Source organism: Scylla paramamosain, chromosome 33 (assembly GCF_035594125.1).
Source record: "Scylla paramamosain isolate STU-SP2022 chromosome 33, ASM3559412v1, whole genome shotgun sequence".
Classification (NCBI taxonomy): domain Eukaryota; kingdom Metazoa; phylum Arthropoda; class Malacostraca; order Decapoda; family Portunidae; genus Scylla; species Scylla paramamosain.
This window is the reverse complement of record NC_087183.1, coordinates 12,041,539-12,059,654: the sequence shown is the minus strand read 5'-3', so window position 1 is coordinate 12,059,654 and position 18,116 is coordinate 12,041,539. Positions and strand designations below refer to the sequence as shown.

The window sequence follows — 18,116 nt, the reverse complement described above, 5'->3', positions numbered from 1 at the left end:
GGGGCGAGAGAGAGAGAGAGAGAGAGAGAGAGAGAGAGAGAGAGAGAGAGAGAGAGAGAGAGAGAGAGAGAGAGAGAGAGAGAGAAATTAGTGGGAATGACCGTGTTAGGAGGAGGAAGAAAAGGGGAAAAGGATGAAGAGGAAATAAATTTGAGCCGGATATAAGAGGAAGCGGAGACACCGAGAAGGAAACAGAGGAGATAATTACAAAAACATAACAGGGGCGTTGACTGTCACTTGGGGAAACGTGTATTAAAAAGTGATAAAGCCGCTGACGACGTGGAGAGAGAGAGAGAGAGAGAGAGAGAGAGAGAGAGAGAGAGAGAGAGAGAGAGAGAGAGAGAGAGAGAGAGAGAGAGAGAGAGAGAGAGATTGACTAGGAGCTAATTAAACGTGTAAGGTGAGAAAGGTAAAACAAAGACAATTCTAACACAATAAAGATCATGAATAACGTAAAACATTATTATTATTATTATTATTATTATTATTATTATTATTATTATTATTATTATGTGCCACCTACTACTATTGACGCTGCTGTTGCTAGTACTACTACTACTACTATTATGACTACAATAATAATAATAATAATAATAATAATAATAATAATAATAATAATAATAATAATAATAATAATAACGCTAAAAACACCCTTTAACGAACCATTTAAGCCATTACAAAATCAATTAATCTGAAATGATACACGCATTTAAAAACATCATTCAGTATTTCCTTTCCGGACTCGCTGGTGTCAATTACTGGCGGGAAAACACGACACTTCTTCAACAGGTGATACCCTGAGAGCTTAAGTGATCTCCTCTCATCTTGCGTCATCAGATCCTTCCCCTCTTTTACCTCAGTCTTTCGTTTGTGTTATTTTTCCGCTCAGCAATGTCAATTTTCAACGCTTTGGTTACTTTTTTTTCTTCAGTTAAATTTCTCTTTTTTTTTTATTTACTGAAGTTTCTCCCCACTTTCTCACACCTCAGATCTTCCTTTGCTCCAATCCTGCCGCGCTTCTTACATCCATCACCTCCTCTCTCCCTAACTTTCCTTTTCCCTTTTATTCCACTTCCTCCTCCTCCTCTCTCTCTCTCTCTCTCTCTCTCTCTCTCTCTCTTGCAGCCCCTCAAGCGGTCTACTTCGTCATCTGGTGCTGGTATCTCTCTCACATTCGTCTGTCTGTGTGTCCCGCCCTTCCCTTCCCTTCCACGCCCCTCGCTGCGGCCCTCACTCAAGTAATCTGCAGTAATCCCCCTCAAGATATGCGAAGAATTATCACTTTAACACGTATAGGTATCAAATAATCCTCCCATACGGAAGGGGTGAGGAAGGAGCGTGGGAACTCGTATCTCGTTTTCTTTCACCGATAAGGAAAATGGAGAGGTGGTGGTGGTGGTGGTGGTGGATGTGTTTCCGTGTGTGTTTGTGTAGCTATACATAATTTACATTTATTGTTTTATGTATCGGAACCTTTCGCTCGCTCGCTATTGGTTATCGTTGTTGTTGTTGTTTTTGTTGTTGTTGTTGTTGTTGCTTTGTTGTTGTTGGGTTGCCTATATCATTCTCAGTGGGAGGTAAAATGAAAGGGTTGATTAAATGTAACCTAACCCAACCGAACAGTAAAATTCTGGACAGATGAGGACCCATGTTGTGCGTGTGTGTGTGTGTGTGTGTGTGTGTGTGTGTGTGTGTGTGTGTGTGTGTGTGTGTGTGTGTGTGTGTGGAAATGGAGAAGATCGGAAACGAATTACGAAAGCCCAATATTACGACCTTTTATTGCCCTTTATCTCTCCCCTCACCCTCTATTCCCTCTCTGTCTCCCTCACCCTATCTCTCGTCCCCTCTCCCTCTCTCTCCGTCCCTCGCGCCAGTCGCCCCACCCGTCCCTGGACATGCCGCGCGATAGTAGAGTAATGGAGATAGGCCGCGAGAGGAGGCCGCGGGAGGAACAAAGAGAGTTATAGCGGAGATTCGACACACACACACACACACACACACACACACACACACACACACACACACACACACACACACACACACACACACACACACATCAATTGGGTGGAGAAAGCGTGCCATCTTCCCCCTTCGCGAGTGTAAAGAGGAATAGGGGAGTAGGCCCTTCCAGAATAAGTCTATAGCCATTCCCCGTTTTCTATTTCTTCTCTCGGTGTCTCTCTCCCACGAATAAAGATAGAGAGTAATGTCAATATCTCCCTTGGCTGTGAAAGGAGAGGCCTTCGTCACTGCCACTATGGAGGAGGAGGAGGAGGAGGAGGAGGAGGAGGAGGAGAGGAGGAGGAAGATATATAATGTGCATCTAACGAATGAAAAAGTAAAAAGAAAATTCAGAAAAGTGGAAAAAAAATAAAAACGAAAGATTAGAAAAAGAACAGGAAGCTGAAAAAAGAAGAAGAAAGAGCCCAAGATGCCACTGAAATAACAGCAATGTAAAACTTCCCTTAAAAGAAAATAAATAAATAAAAGTAAAAATAAATAAAAAAATCTTTCTTTATATAACAAAACAAAAAAAAAACATCCCGGAACATACCAAAAATAAAACATAATAAACTGTCAACCAATCTCCTCTCCGGCCAGCTCTGTACACCATAACTCATAAGTTTACGTAACCGAACAGTAACGCAAGTCTTAACCGGGAGGAAGAGGGAAAGAGAGAAAAAAAAAACACGATTCTTTCTATACCTACCTATCTATATAACCGGAAGACTCATGTAATATACACAGGAGAAAAGAAAAAAAAAACGTCCCTTATTTATCTACCTATATGTAACTACAACTTGCTGTCACCACACGAGGGAATATCGCCTCTATCCAATAAAAGGGTGCAGGGCGAGCGTGTCCGATTCCTGGTGCAAGGGAGGGAGAAAATAACGAGAACCGCAATATCTTCTTCTTTTATCTCAGACTCTCGTGTTCAAAGGTGCTCGTGCTGATCGTGGGTGTAATATTTGCAGTGTTACTAAATGTAGTTTGTAACGGGGAGAGAGAGAGAGAGAGAGAGAGAGAGAGAGAGAGAGAGAGAGAGAGAGAGAGAGAGAGAGAGAGAGAGAGAGAGAGAGAGAGAGAGAGAGAGAGAGAGAGAGACTCCTACTCCTAGATTGATTTCAGGTGAGACTCGGATGAATGCCGCTGCCAGGTATACCTTGCTGGCTTCTGATTGAACGTCAGGTGTTAGCGGTGCTGGTAGTAGTGGTAGTGGTGGTGGTGGTGTGAAGGTAACACTCACGCCCGAGAGACCATCTGTAAGTGCCTGGACACGAGTGGAGGGGAAAAGAAATACCTATACTGGGAATTGGTGAACTGGAGCCGAAGAAAAGAGACTGGCTGACTGATTGACTGAGTGATTTATTGGTTGATTGATTGACTTAGTGACGCAATGGGTGATTGACTGAGTGACTTATTGGTTGATTGACTGACTGAGTTGTTGGTTGATTGACTGAATGAGTGATAAAGATGAAAACTGTGTAGGTGTAACAGGATTAAAATCTACAAATCTACCGTACTTGACAATGACAATCTTACTTTGTCCCCTCGAAAAAAAAAAGATAATGCAACAGATATTAAAACACTATATGCAGACCAATCAGCGCGGCGTATGATTAAAAAGGGTTATAATTTTAGAAGATGAAGGCACTGTTGTTCTCAGTCCCTAAAAATAACGGCAGCGGGAGTCAAACATACGATACAACTTACTTAGAAGTGTATCAGTGCAAGATTTGAAAGCAAAAGAAAAAGGAATTCAAGGCCAAAATCCAATATATCTGAAGTCAGAAAAAGTGAGGAAAAGAAAAGAAAAAGAAAACCGCGTAAGGCTGTAAACTGTAAAGTGAAAAATACGCATTCTCGAGAAAGCAATTACGCGAATGGGTAACACTGATAAATTGCTCGCACGAAAATAAACAAGAAAAGAAAAATGCAATAAACGAACACACACACACACACACACACACACAATGAAAAAAAAAAAAATATTACCTTAATTCACTTAACAAAAATGACCATGTGTGCAGTTTTTCTTATCACAGGTGAGGTTAAATACAGGGATCCGCCCCAACCAATCACTTAGACGAGTGGAAAAATAATAGTTTGTGCGATGATGACAGGAGGAGGAGGAGAGAGGGAGAGGAAATCAATCCGTGGTCGAGGAGAAACAAGGAAGAAAGAGAGGGGGAGACAATACATACGGGAGGAGGAGGAGGAGGAGGAGGAGGAGGAGGAGGAGGAGGAGGCGGAGGAGACGGCACGCTACTAGAAAAACCCAATGAGAGGCCAGGCAGCAAAAACACTACACCTGTCGAGGATGAACAGGAAGAATGGACTCCAGTACTCCACCTTTTCCTTCGTTTTATTTTTGGTCTCGGAGAAATTCCTTGTCTGACACGTGCGCCTTGTCTGACACGTGTGCGAATATAAAAATTAGTTTAGCAATAATATATGACTGCAAGTTACAAAAATATAAATAGCAAGACCACTGGGGGGGTATAAATAAAAAAAAAAAAAAGATGCAGTGAAATAAGAGGTAACAGTAAATCGCCAGCTTATGCAGATCAGATTTAGACAGAAGAGCGCTATAGCATAGAAATGAGGAACATCTGAGGTAAATTAAGATCTTGACGTGCAGTTCTAGAGATGAGAGTCATTTAGTGGAAGAGGAAACGCTTCCATTATGGCCATAAACTACAGTATATACTTAAGGAGTAGTTTAATTTCATTATTTTCTTAGTTCATCACTAACTACCACCCAATTCGTCGCATCCTAATGTTATTCCTATATTTATCATTCCTCGTTACTCTCCACAGTATCTTTACCGTACGTTAAATATCCCCCTTAGTCTCATTAAAACACCCTGGAAACTAAACCCACAACTCGTCAATGCATACAGCTCTTCCTGGATTTATCACTCCTTGCCTTGCTCCGTCTTGTTAAGTTCTTAGGAATAGTGTGTACAAAATAGCAATATTTAACTTTTTAGAAGATTGACACTAAAAAAACATTTTTATTAACAAATATTTTCTTAAAATCAATATTCTTCTACTCATGATTTAATCATCTGTAATCTTAGAAAATTTTTAATCACAAAAATTTTTTGAATTTTTTGTACATATAAAATGTTATCTGGGACATGTTCCTTACTTAAACAACTTAGACACTCTCCTTGCACTAGTCACTCCCCGCTTCACCCACCGTGCACCCCCCTCCCTCACAGCCACCCCATGATATCACCTGAAGATCTTGAAAGGCAAGGCCGCTGCTAATTCAAGTGTTGTCGCTGCGTCTCACGTGTAACCTGCGGCGTCTCTGAGCCACAAGAGGAAGGTGCAAGGTGACGCCGCCTCTGCATCAACACCGTCCAGCCTCAACAGCAACAATTTTGGGACGTGACTCTCTTGCACCGCGATATCAAAGCACTTCAGCGGTGTATCTTTCCTGGTATTGTAGCCTCAAGATAAGCGGCGAGCACAACACCGCCTCTATTTGCAAGGCTCAGGGTCAACGTCAGATTCAGATTAAATTAAGCTAAATACTCTTCAATCTATTCACATAATCTACATTTTATTAACACATGTAAGTACGGGCAAGCTACGGACTCAGTAATAATAATCCTCAAGGTTAATAGCAATCTGAAATCTCACAGAGGAGGACTGACTACCCTTGTAACCCTTTCACTGAGATAAACAATTCACGGCACTTACGAGTATAAACATGCATTAAATCCTTCTAAGCACGTGCGAAAAGGAATAGATTTTGGCTTTTCTAGTCCATTTAATGTCAGGAGTTGTCTGTAGAATAAGTAGTATAATGTCTCAGTGGTTAATGACAGGAATTATGAATCAAATAGCAGTGAAAGGGTTAAAACATTCACATCCTCTTTACTTCATGGCTTTACTGTCCAAACTTATAGCCAAATGCACTTGAGGCCATTCAAATGCCTCATATTTCATAACCCTGCTTCTTAAGCCATGCGCATTCTCGATATTTCATAACTTTATAGCTCAAGGCAAAGTCAGACATAAATAAGAACAAGGGGTAATAACACCGCTGAGTCGCTACATTAAAAGTTAAAGCAGAGCGCCAGTTACCCTCTCATGCAACCCATTTTACGAGTATACCACCGCGAGCCATGAGTCCATTCCGATACAAGTAGATTAACATGAGGGAAAAAAGAAGAAACAAGAGCGGATTCATCTGAGGCATTAACGATGGAATGTCAGGTATTAGCGAAGCACCTGACTTACGTTATTTCCCTTCCTTCCTTTCTTCCCTTAGGTGTTAAAAGTCGAACAAACACGTTTCAATTCCCTCCTCCTTCAGTACACCATCAAGCCAAGAGCAACACCTGAGACGCACCCTGCATATTCTTTTATTGCTGAAGAACTGTCATGTCTCGAACTGAAATGCGAGTCACTTTTTTTTTCCTTCTTATTTCCTTAAACTGTGTCGTTGTATTATTTCTCAAGGGCCGTAAAGAGGCTCATATTTTTTATTTATTTATTTATTTATTTATTTATTTACTTATTCTTTTTTTTTTTTTTACTGAGTGGTTATGATAAAAAAGGAGGAGGTGAAAGCCTTTGCTGGAAATTATAAAGCAGTCTTGTCACAAATAGCAGGATATACTTCAAGAAAACTGCGTGGTGAGCTATAAACTATACCTAATAAACTAAGAAAACGTACACTAATAAATAATACGTTATAAAGGAGGCAAAACGTATATATGATCATACACAAAAAAAAAAGGCAACGAAACCTTGACCAGCTATAAACCAGAAGGGAGAAAAAAGACAAAAAGAAGAGAAATATGTATCGGTCTATAAAAGAGGAAGAAGTTAGCGATGAATTTAATGAAAGCATACGAAAAAAAAAGAGAAATATAACGCTCGTATACAAAAGGGAAAGGCAAAAAGAGGAAAAATGTATCGGTGCATAAAAGAAAGAAAAATCAGCAATAGATTTAAAGATGAGGTACAAAATAAACAACAACAAAAATAATAATAATAATGTCCTAATATAAAATGAAAGACGAAGAAAACGGATACGGTTATAAAAGAGAAAGAAAAAAGTCAACAATAACCTTTAAAATAGAACAAAAAATAAAGAAATATACGTTCACATATACCACCCCCAAGAAAAAAAAATAAATAAAATTCCGAAAATATCCAATACACAAGAGTAACACGACAGCCCGGGTGAAATGTATATATATATATAGCAAAACCTTATAAAACTCTACACAGCCGCACAAAAGGAAGGTGTCGGAGTAAAGCCACTTGAGGGGGCCGTGTTCTCCCCAGTCTTGGCTGACGATACACAAAACTTCCCACACCTCCTTGGTATTCTAACCCCCACCCTGCCACGACGCCCCTTACGTCAGCCCTCACTCCCTATTTCCCCCTTACGACCCCCATCTCTCTCTCTCTCTCTCTCACACACACACAGCGGCGGCCAGGAATCAGTAAGTAAAGGGTGCAGGCAGCAAAGATATGTCAATCCTCACCGAGGGAAGTCAGTTGCTACGTCAACAATAATTTAATCTGCATTGCAAATCTAATCTCGCGACCTGCTTGCGGTGGAATCCGAGGAGAGATGAATTTGTCCCAAGATTTACATAACGTCTTCATAATTCATACGGAGATGGTATTAAGTCACAGGGTATGGCTGGCATGGTTGGTATGACTGGCATGTCTCTCCTGGCACCGAGATAGGGGAAGGGTAAAGCAAAGAACACGAAGGAATGCCGAGGGAAATAGAGTAAGGAAGAAAGTGTGACTCAGGAGGGGGAATCCAAGACCGTCCATATTTGTTGGGAGTTTCTGGGAGTCTTGGAAATGCTGGGAAAAGAGAGCTTGAGAGAGGCTGAGAGGCAGGAGAGAGGAGAGCAAGGAGCTGTGGATGAGGGGAACAGGGGAGGGACAGAGCACATTTCCAGGAAGTAAGGAGGTAAGTGTAAGAGGAGGGAAGGGAAGGAATACGTTTTCAGTCGTCTGTCAAGTGTGTTTAAATGCTCAATTACAGTTAATGAAAGAAAAAGTACACGAAAACTGCCAGCACCTCAGTATTGTGTTTCCAGAATGTCATTTTTGTGATATTAACACTGACTAACAATGGCAATGATACTTCTTGCTTCATTTACGATTATATTGGGGTATGATTAAGCTACGGCCACTAAAAAACTCTGAACTACCCAATCATTCCTTTCGCAATCAGCGGTGTCTTTGGGAAATGTACTCTAAACTTGCATCAGGTTATTTTATTAAACTTGAAAAGCAGGTGTGCTCTAAACTTGCACCAGGCCATTTTACCAAACTTGAAAATCATGAAGTTATAATCGTAAAACCTTATAATTATCAATATTATTTCTTACTATAAAAAAAATTATATCACGACTTTATTCTTCCTCTTTTCATTTAAACAAGTGTATGGCTCATAAGACATCTGAGTACTGTAACGTCATCATCATCATCATCATCATCATCATTATCATCATCATCATCATGTCACTACGATTCCACTCAAAGACAAACGCCTCTCATAAACCTTCACAATCAAGTTCTGTTATCTGTCACCTTTAATTTCAAACTAAACCAATAAAACTTTAGAGTTGCAATAACTTCACTGTTTTTTTGCCTTCTCATTTTTCTTCCCCAATACCACCTATGAATACCCGCTACTGCACTAACACAGGACAATGCCACAAGCTTTTTTAATGTAAGTTTCGCCAACGTTTACGTACAGGAAGGAACGTTATGTCCCCTGTTGGTGCGACGACCTGTCAGTATATATCAAAAACTCACCAGAGCCGACCTTGTAGCCATGACACGGGTTATGTCGCTCGGAATTAAACAAGAACCAAACTGACATTTCTCAAAAATCCCTAATTTTTTTTCTTTTCACCTCTATGGACTGACACAATACCGGGCATGTTTCTTATAATTTTTCTTGACCTTTCACATATCTCTATATGCCAATCAGTAAACAAATAGACAGGTAGACGGATAGCTAGAAAGAGAAACAAATAAATAAATAAATAAATAAACAAGTAAATAAATAAATAAATAAATAATTCACTTTTGCGTTGAATTTCTTACCTTACCTTACCGTACCGTACTTTACCATACCCTAACCTAACATCACACAGCCTGACCTAATCTTACCTCCCATCACAAAAGCTGGGGAGGGAAAAATAAATAATTTCAAATATTTCCACAGCAGCGGGAGTCGAACCCTTGAACTGCTTACTCTCTCCACACCGCCTGGCCAGCACGCACGCAAACATGTTCCAAATAAACAAATAAATAAACAAGAGACACTCACCCCTCCTCCATTCGTTTCCTGCCAGCGTTTATTCTTCCCCTTGTTTTCTCCTTCCACTATTTGGCAGGGCAGCACCACGCGGCCAACGCCTTCCTCTCCTCTCCTCTTTTCTCTTCTTCTCTTTCTCTTCCTCTTCACTTCAGGATCTGTTGGAGGAAAGGGTGCAACATTAAAACACAAAAATGATATTAGGAAGTGCGTTCTCTTATCCTTGATCTAAGAAACAATAGATGCAGCAACAATTACATTAACAAAGAAAGTAGTACAAGAAAGAGAGGAAGATTATAGGATTAAAAAACTAAATATGATTAATAAGGGCCTTTTCTTATCGTGTATCAAATGACGACAACAACAACAACAACAACAACAACAACAACAACAACAACAACAACAACAACAATGTTGTTGCATGGTTACAACACAAAACACGATTAGAAAACGCTTTTGTTTACAGGTACCTTCCATGAAAGACAACAACAACAACAACAACCCACACACACACCACCACCACCACCGCAACAACAATACGATCGGGAGAAGGCACCACAAGGAATGCTCCCAAATGTAAGACGCAATGCATTCCAGCCTCGCTCTTCCACGCCACGCAACACAACGCCAGGCAAATCTACGGCCGCCTTAAACCCGGGTGACGCAGGGGCGCGAATCACTCCCACGGACACTTGCATGGACGCCTGGAACTAAAATACGAGGCGGAAGAGGGAGAAGAAAAAAAAGTTGAGAGATGATAATAATGAATTGAATTTACGGCTACACCCACACACGTATACCTACCTACGCTCGCGCGCACACACACACACACACACACACACACACACACACACACACACAGGGCGCCGCTTGTGTCAGTCGTGTTTATATCAGGTCTATTACTGCTATCAATCACGTTCGCTTAATAACGCCCCCCTGATTTACGCACGCGCCTTTCACTGTTGTAATCCTGAGACATATTAGACCCCGATGTCGTGTGTCTATCGTGATTGTGGCGGGGCGCGCGGTGACCCTGACACAAAGGCGCTGGGAAACAGAGGAGGAGGAGGAGGAGGAGGAGGAGGAGGAGGAGGAGTGTGCGACTGTCGAGCAAATCAGTGGAAGTGTGATATATTGGCAGCGGTTAACGAGGGTAGTATGGGTACACACACACACACACACACACACACACACACACACACACACACACACACACACAACCGTGCTTTCGCCATGGTAATGATCTTGTCTGTCATTAAGTGGGCCGAGGTTCGTACCCCGCCGTGACGCTCGCAGCACTTAGCAACGGCTTGTGCCTGATGAGCAAACATGAGGCGCCGTTCTGTACTCCTAATGGCGAGCAGGAAGCCCTTACCTCATAAACAGAAGGGTAGGAAGAGCAACGCCAAAGGGAAAATATCAAACTCCACTGACACCAGAAATTCACAGTAAAAACAAATAATTAAAGTTTCAGTGTTAAAGCGAGTAAATTTTTTGTACTGCTGATGGCGAGCAGGGAACCCTCACCTTATAAACAGAAAAGCAGGAAGGAAGAGCAGCACCAAACAAAGGAAAGATAACAAACTCCAGTGACACCAGGAATTCACCGTAAAAACAAGCAATCAAATTTTCAAAGTACTAAAGCCAGTAAGTCGTAGATTCCAAGAAAAGAAAGAATCCAAGAGAGGAAATATAAAGGCAAAAGGTAATAAATCGTTTGCTTCAGTGGTTCATAATTGCATCTCACACTTCAGTCTCGGCTCAAGAGGCGCACAGTTCGCTGCGTCGGATGTTTCCAGACCGTGCGACATCAAACAATACACTCCAGACTCTTGCAGCTTTTATGTATACGTCAAGTGCCGCCTGACGAGAGCACTTGACCAACGCCCCCACGAAAACAAAAAGATTCAAGAAAAATGAATTAAAATATAAGCGATACAAATATAATAAACGAAAAAATAGACAAGTACACCACATAAAGGTTATAAATGAAAAGTACACTAAATACATAATACACACACACACACACACATACACACACACACACACACACACACACACAGCTAGTTAAAATAAAAACCTGAATATAAAAACGTAGAGAAAATACATAAATATTACTGAGTCTACCTTAAAAAATAAAAGTTACGTGAGAGAAAGAATGAATGCAGGAAATAAAAAAAAAAAAATATTCCGCTTAAAATATAACAGACGAAGAGGGAAGAGACTGAAAAAAAAAAAAAATGAAGGAAAAAACTACAAATATCTCTGGGAAGTGTGTATTTTCCAGGCTGCTGAGGAGCTCGGGGGCGTGAGGACTCCTGCTAATTTAGGTACGTGAGGATATTGCATAAAAGTGAGCGAAGGAAGGAAAGTAGAAGGCCATGTCAAGAGTACGACCCACGCCTCTCCCCCTCTCCCTCTCTCCCTCCCCACCTCTCTCCTCCTAAAGGTTCAGGGCTCAGTTCCCTCTCAGTTTCTCAGCGGGTGAAGTAGCGCTCTCTCGTAACTTTATTTACCACTATATGACCTCGTTGCCGCGGCGCCGTAACTCAATTTCTCTAAAAACACCCCCACTCCCCGCAATACATTTATTGTCTGTGTTGAGTGGTGTGTTTCCTCGGGATCGTAAAATAGAGTGTAAGGAAGGAAGGAAGGAAGGAAGGAAGGAAGGAAAGAGAGAGAGGGAGATATAATATGGGGAAGTTTTGAGACCATTCCAGTCTGTCTGTCTCTCTCTCTCTCTCTCTCTCTCTCTGAATCTTCGATATTTTTTAGACCACTCACTCACTAGTCTCCTCATATCCCATTCACGCTCCCACTAATCCCCCTCCACTCCCACATACTCTCCCTCTCCCTCTCCCCTCTCTCTCTCTCGTGGACGGGCCTGACTGACGGGTTGAGTGACGGGCCGCCAATGGTAAGGTCTGTCCCTAGTCCCGGGATCTCTTGTCAGGCCTCCACCATTAATTCTTTCGCCCGGCCTTAATTTGCAGACTCCATCCATCACCCTGGTATGGCCCTGACGCAGACAAATAGGGAAGGAGAGAGAGAGAGGGGGTGAAGGAAAAAACCGACCAATCAATTGCAAACAGCTTAGATGACCCATGAGTGAAGGGAAGATGGAATAGGTGGTTTGATAAGGGTACTGGTGATGTGGGCGTGAGTGAGGGTGTGAGGGTGTGAGGGAGGGGAAGGGAGAGTGGTGACGGGGTCTTAGTTGTCTATCTGGCTGTCGGTTTTTGCCTATCTGTGTCTGTTTGTGGGCTTATCTCGTTGCATTTGAGTCGTTTAGTGTGTTTTTTTTTAATGTTTTTTATGGTGATGGCGATATAATTCTCTCTCTCTCTCTCTCTCTCTCTCTCTCTCTCTCTCTCTCTCTCTCTCTCTCTCTCTCTCTGTTAATGTACGTTTATTCTCCCATCACCTCATTATTCCTGTTAATCCATTGCATCTATTTTATGTCCTTTACAGTAATGACCATCATCAGGTTCAATATTTATGGCTTTTACCATCGACATAAGTGACCATTAGAGAGAGAGAGAGAGAGAGAGAGAGAGAGAGAGAGAGAGAGAGAGAGAGAGAGAGAGAGAGAGAGAGAGAGTGAGTCTCAAGAACCGATGCTGACGTTAGAAAGAGGAAGTATCGTGTGTGTGTGTGTGTGTGTGTGTGTGTGTGCCGCGCGCGTCTGGAGTCAGTCAACAAGAGAGGGTGGGAGAGGAGGCGGTGGCGACAGGACCACGATAGGACAGCCCGGGTCACCCTCTCCAGCGGTGGAACAATGGTGTGGCGCCCTCCAGCCCCTCATGGGAAGCGGCAAAACAATGGAGATCAAGACTACTTAACAGGAGAATAGGGAAAAGAAATATTGGTACCAAGTAGATCTTGAACTGCAATTTTAGTTAACTTTTAATTCTTTATGAGGATGGTGCGAGTGTGAAGTGTGATTTTTACTCTTTCTTTTGTATCGTTAACTTATTCCCCTTTCTCTTTCTCTCTCGACTTAAGTTCTTTTCTTTTCTTTTTATGTGGAGTGACTTTGTTTGTCTTGTATTAACATTTGTTCCTTTTTTCACAGAGTCTTTTATGAGTTTTTTTTTTCATCTCATTTTTTGTTTTGTTTTTCGGTGAATTCTTGACAAGCTTCATTTTTTTTTTCTTATTTATAACTCTTACTGTATTAACGATTTTGTTTTATTTAGTTAATTTTGTGTAAGTGAGAGTTCAAAAAACATTTTTCTTCTCCCTTTCCACTAATTTTCTATTTCTTTATAATTTCCTATTTCTTTAGAGTCAGTGAGGATACAAGGTACAAAGCGCTCTATCTCCTTCCCTTTTCTTTCTTTTAGCCAATCTTGTCTGTTCACTAATTACTGCTTTAAAATATAAGGAAGGACACTATTTTTTTTTCTTTTTAACAAATTCCTCAAGTTCACTGTACACACAAAAATGTTATATGCCTCCTTTCCTTTATCTTTCTCTTTACATCTGAACAAATTTCGTTTTTTTTTTTTCTCTCTCTCTTTCTCTCTCGTGCGCTACATGTTCCGGAGTTCAGTATCAGTGCTCACCGGTGAAATATGTAAATGATGGAGATAATTCCGTCATGTCTTGTGCTACGCAATTACAAGTGTCTGTCATAGATTACATCAATGCCACTGATAAGCAGGAGGGTAAAGTACACGAGAATAATTTCCACTAATTAACTCTCTCTCTCTCTCTCTCTCTCTCTCTCTCTCTCTCTCTCTCTCTCTCTCTCTCTCTCTCTCTCTCTCTGGTCTTGTTTCATGGACCATACGAAGAAATCAGAAAAGAAATACACTCACACACACACACACACACACACACACACCTAACCTTCCTCTCTACTTATAAAACTATAAAACGGAATATTCGTAAAAACACATAAATAAATACAAACAAAACAAAGCATACAATAAGGTACAAAAGATCCACTTTCAATTAACTTCAAGGAACGAGACCAAACAAACAAACAAACAAACAAACAAACAACTCTTTTTCATCTCCCTGTCTTAATGTTTACGAGGAAATAAAAAGCGATATGAAGAAGAGGAAAACTCCAGGATTGATTGAGTAACTGGCTGAATTTTCCGCCGGCGCATAATCGGGGTCATGTGATAGAAAAAATACAAAAAAATTAAAAACATGGCGGAAGTGACGTAAGGGGTCAGTGGCCGGCTTTGGGGAGTATGAAGGGGCAATTAAAACGCTGGTGACTGAGGGACTATTAATGGGAGTGATTGGTAATTGTCTCTGCCCGTCCTGGTTCATGAAGGGAGGCGTTCATAAAGGCGGGGGATGAGAAACGGAGTGAGATTGGCTATTTGACCAGGTGTGAATGAAGATACTGTAGCGCAAGTAACGTTATCACACGAGCCCCACCCCCATCTCTCTCTCTCTCTCTCTCTCTCTCTCTCTCTCTCTCTCTCTCTCTCTCTCTCTCTCTCTCTCTCACATATCCATCACATATTCGCTCTTCCGTCAACAACACCACCTAATTAATGTGATGACGAAATATATAAAAGTAATAAGAGGATTTGAAACGAAGACAAAACAAAGTACGTGGAATAGGGAAGGAAAAAACCTCGGAAGCACTGCCTACCTCAAATGACAAACTATACTACCTGGAAAAAAAAAAAAATAAAATAAAATATAACTGGTACCGGGAAATGATGATGAAAACAGGTACAGGAAAACAAGGTGTGGGGACTATGGGGGAGGGCGGGGTGGGCGATCATGGCTGGTAGAGTGGGTAGCGTTTAGAACTGAATTTCCATCCGAGTTTGAGCCCTGTAGGATGCTGGTCTCTTTCTATGATGGCAGAGTGACGGAATATTACCACCCCTTACGATCTTAATGTGGCACCAACAAGTCATTCACGCTACCATCAAATCTGTCCTTAATTAAAAGTGACTTCTATACCATCACTGGGGAAGAAAGCCTATACAGTTCTCCAACAAATAAGCAACCACGCTAAGCATCCACGCACATTACAAATACTAGCAATAAATATCAGACAACAATAGCTTCTCCCGCGGGGCACACCTGAGATAGTAACGAAGGAACAGGTGACACAGGCGAGGTTTAGAGGCGAGGGATGAATAACACAGCAGGTTTCGGTACGACAATGACGGAGGTAACAACAGACTCGACTCAGTTCTTGGAAACCGCTATATCCTGTTGTCCATGTTACGTATACAAGAACACAAGGGAAGCTGCAAGAAACCAGAAGGGTTACACGTGGCAGGCCTTGCATAGAACATACATAATACAATAATCTATAATCGCTATCCAAAATTTTAACTTATTTTTCAAAGCTCCTTATTGAACTTAATTGCTCGTATAACTGACCACATTAACACTCATAAAAGGTACGACATGACAGCCGGAAATATGAGAGAAAAAAATAAATGACCGGTTAATTTAATGAGCAGCAACAACAGGGTCACAGGGCGCCGTGTATAGGAGAGAGAACATTACAATTCCATTCCTCCGTTCCCTTCGCCCCGAGTAACGGAGTTTGCCAGTTCAGTCCCATTTTCTTCCATCACCGCGACCATTTTCTTTTTTGATGTATCAGGGGTAACTGAATGACTAGAAGCACACTGACTGAGAACAGTGATGAATATTATGACTTGTTTTACTAGAATTTTCTTATTACTTGTTTTATTTATATTCCTATTCTTGTTATCATCACTATTACTATTACTACTACTACTACTATTGGCCCACATGTAAATATACGTATAATAAAAATTCATCGATGCAAACTAGTATGTTCCTGGTCACAACTCAGTCGCGTTTCTTGCTATCGAAGAGAAAATCACTGAGATGTATTCCAAGATCAGTATGCTGTCAATAATGCAATTTCACTCTCCCTGTGTAATGAAGTGCGCCTGATCCAATAGCGCCATGGAAATAGTTTACCTTTGTGAACGTGAGATACCTGTTCTAATTTAGTCAGGTAATAAAAAATAGTTGCAGGTAAACACAAGTAGCCATTTTTAACACTGTCTTTATTACTAAATTTCATAACTGCACTACGGTCTCTATGTCATTTGAGTCCAAACATTTCCTCTTTAATATGAATAATTGATGAAAAGAAATTCTACTGTAAATTGCACGGGGAACAGAACAAAGGGATAAAGTTTTAATTACATTTTATTGAGTTCGACCACCAAACCAACAACGGGACATTCAGACTGATATTGTTGTGATTATATTGGAGTAAATTAAAGCTTGGAGGGAAATGACCTCCGTAACAGTAGATTTGGAAAGGGTGAGAGAGATGAGGTGTTCTGAGAAGGACCCCCTTGTGCTATAGAAGCTTACAAGTTATCCCAAAGTTAACGTATTCTAACCAAGAGAAATCGTTTTCTATTATTAATCCACGTGCTCTTTGAAGGTAATATTGTGGGGGAAACTCAGCTTTACAGAATGAAAGAAAGAAAGACGCAGAAATAAATAGAATCAAGAGTCAAATTATCAAATAAACCTTTCCACTCACAACCTACAAATAACAAACACCCCTATGAGTTTGTGAAGAAGTGGTACGATTATTCAACACAAGGTTCTTCAGGAAGTGAGTCTTGAATAACACGGGTGCATTAATAACATAGGTGTAAGAATCTCTGTCACCTTGACCTTCCTAACAAAACTTCACACTCCTTCCAAACATTTCTCAGAAATAATGATTTCTCGCAGTGTTTACAGGAATGCTTTTCTGTTAATAAAGAGCTCGAGACGCATGCACTTATTAATGCATATTGTGTGGCACATGAATTTATTATGAAGAGTTCATGATGAAGAAAGGCGGGTTATGAGAAAAATTCCACTTGAGAGAGAGAGAGAGAGAGAGAGAGAGAGAGAGAGAGAGAGAGAGAGAGAGAGAGAGAGAGAGAGAGAGAGAGAATCTTTAATACGAAGTTTAAAATACGAGTTTAATACGAGTTTAAAAAGCCAGCAAGACGTAAACAGCTAATTAACTAACAACACACACAAAAAAAAAAAAGGAAAAGTTACACCAACATACAATATCAAGAACGCATCACAACAGAGACTGACAACCACCACCACTACCACCACCACCACCACCACCACCACCATAATAGTTACTCAATAATAGTCCAGTTTACACCACCCTTCTTCCATACATATAAATGCATACATATACGAGTACAGAGATGAGTTTCTGATCAAAGTATAACAAAGCGCATCACATAATAATAATGATAATAATAATAATAATAATAATATGAACGTAACTTGAATCAATAATAAAGCTTCGAGTGTTTTGGTTTAAGTTTAGTCCATGCAGGTTTCAATAATTTCGACACACACACAACAAACAACAAAGGGAGAGATCAAACACTCCAACCAGATTATTTAATGTCTAGTCAAGTTATCGCTCTGCTAATTAAATGGTTTAGTATTACTGAAATATAATTACATGTCATTTTCAATACGCGGATGTCGACCAAGAGTACAAAAAATGAGGAGGCGAGAGGAGAGAAAAACACCAGAAAAAAAAAGGTCAGTGAGAAAAATCCAAGATGATCAACAATTTACGAATTAATTATAAAATGATTAGAAGTTAGAATGACTAAAACGAAATAAAAATTATCAAAAGTTCACGGAAAAAGAAAAAAAAAAACACATTGCTATCCTACGCATCACCACCACCATCACCAGCAGCACGGAGCAGGCAGGGTCGCGCCTCGCCCCTCGTTCCAGCAGCTGCACGGCCCCTCAGGCAAGAAACACTCGAGAGCTC

The 18,116-nt window shown here is 40.8% G+C and overlaps 1 long non-coding RNA gene across 1 annotated transcript in view; it reads right to left on the bottom strand.

Moving 5' to 3' along the window:
- LOC135089707 (uncharacterized) overlaps nucleotides 1-18,116 on the bottom strand; it is a 164,833-nt gene that overhangs the window by 86,685 nt on the left and 60,032 nt on the right. The window contains exon 2 of the long non-coding RNA XR_010261582.1: nucleotides 9,338-9,483. This is a non-coding gene — a long non-coding RNA (uncharacterized LOC135089707). The remainder of the gene's footprint in view (nucleotides 1-9,337; nucleotides 9,484-18,116) is intronic.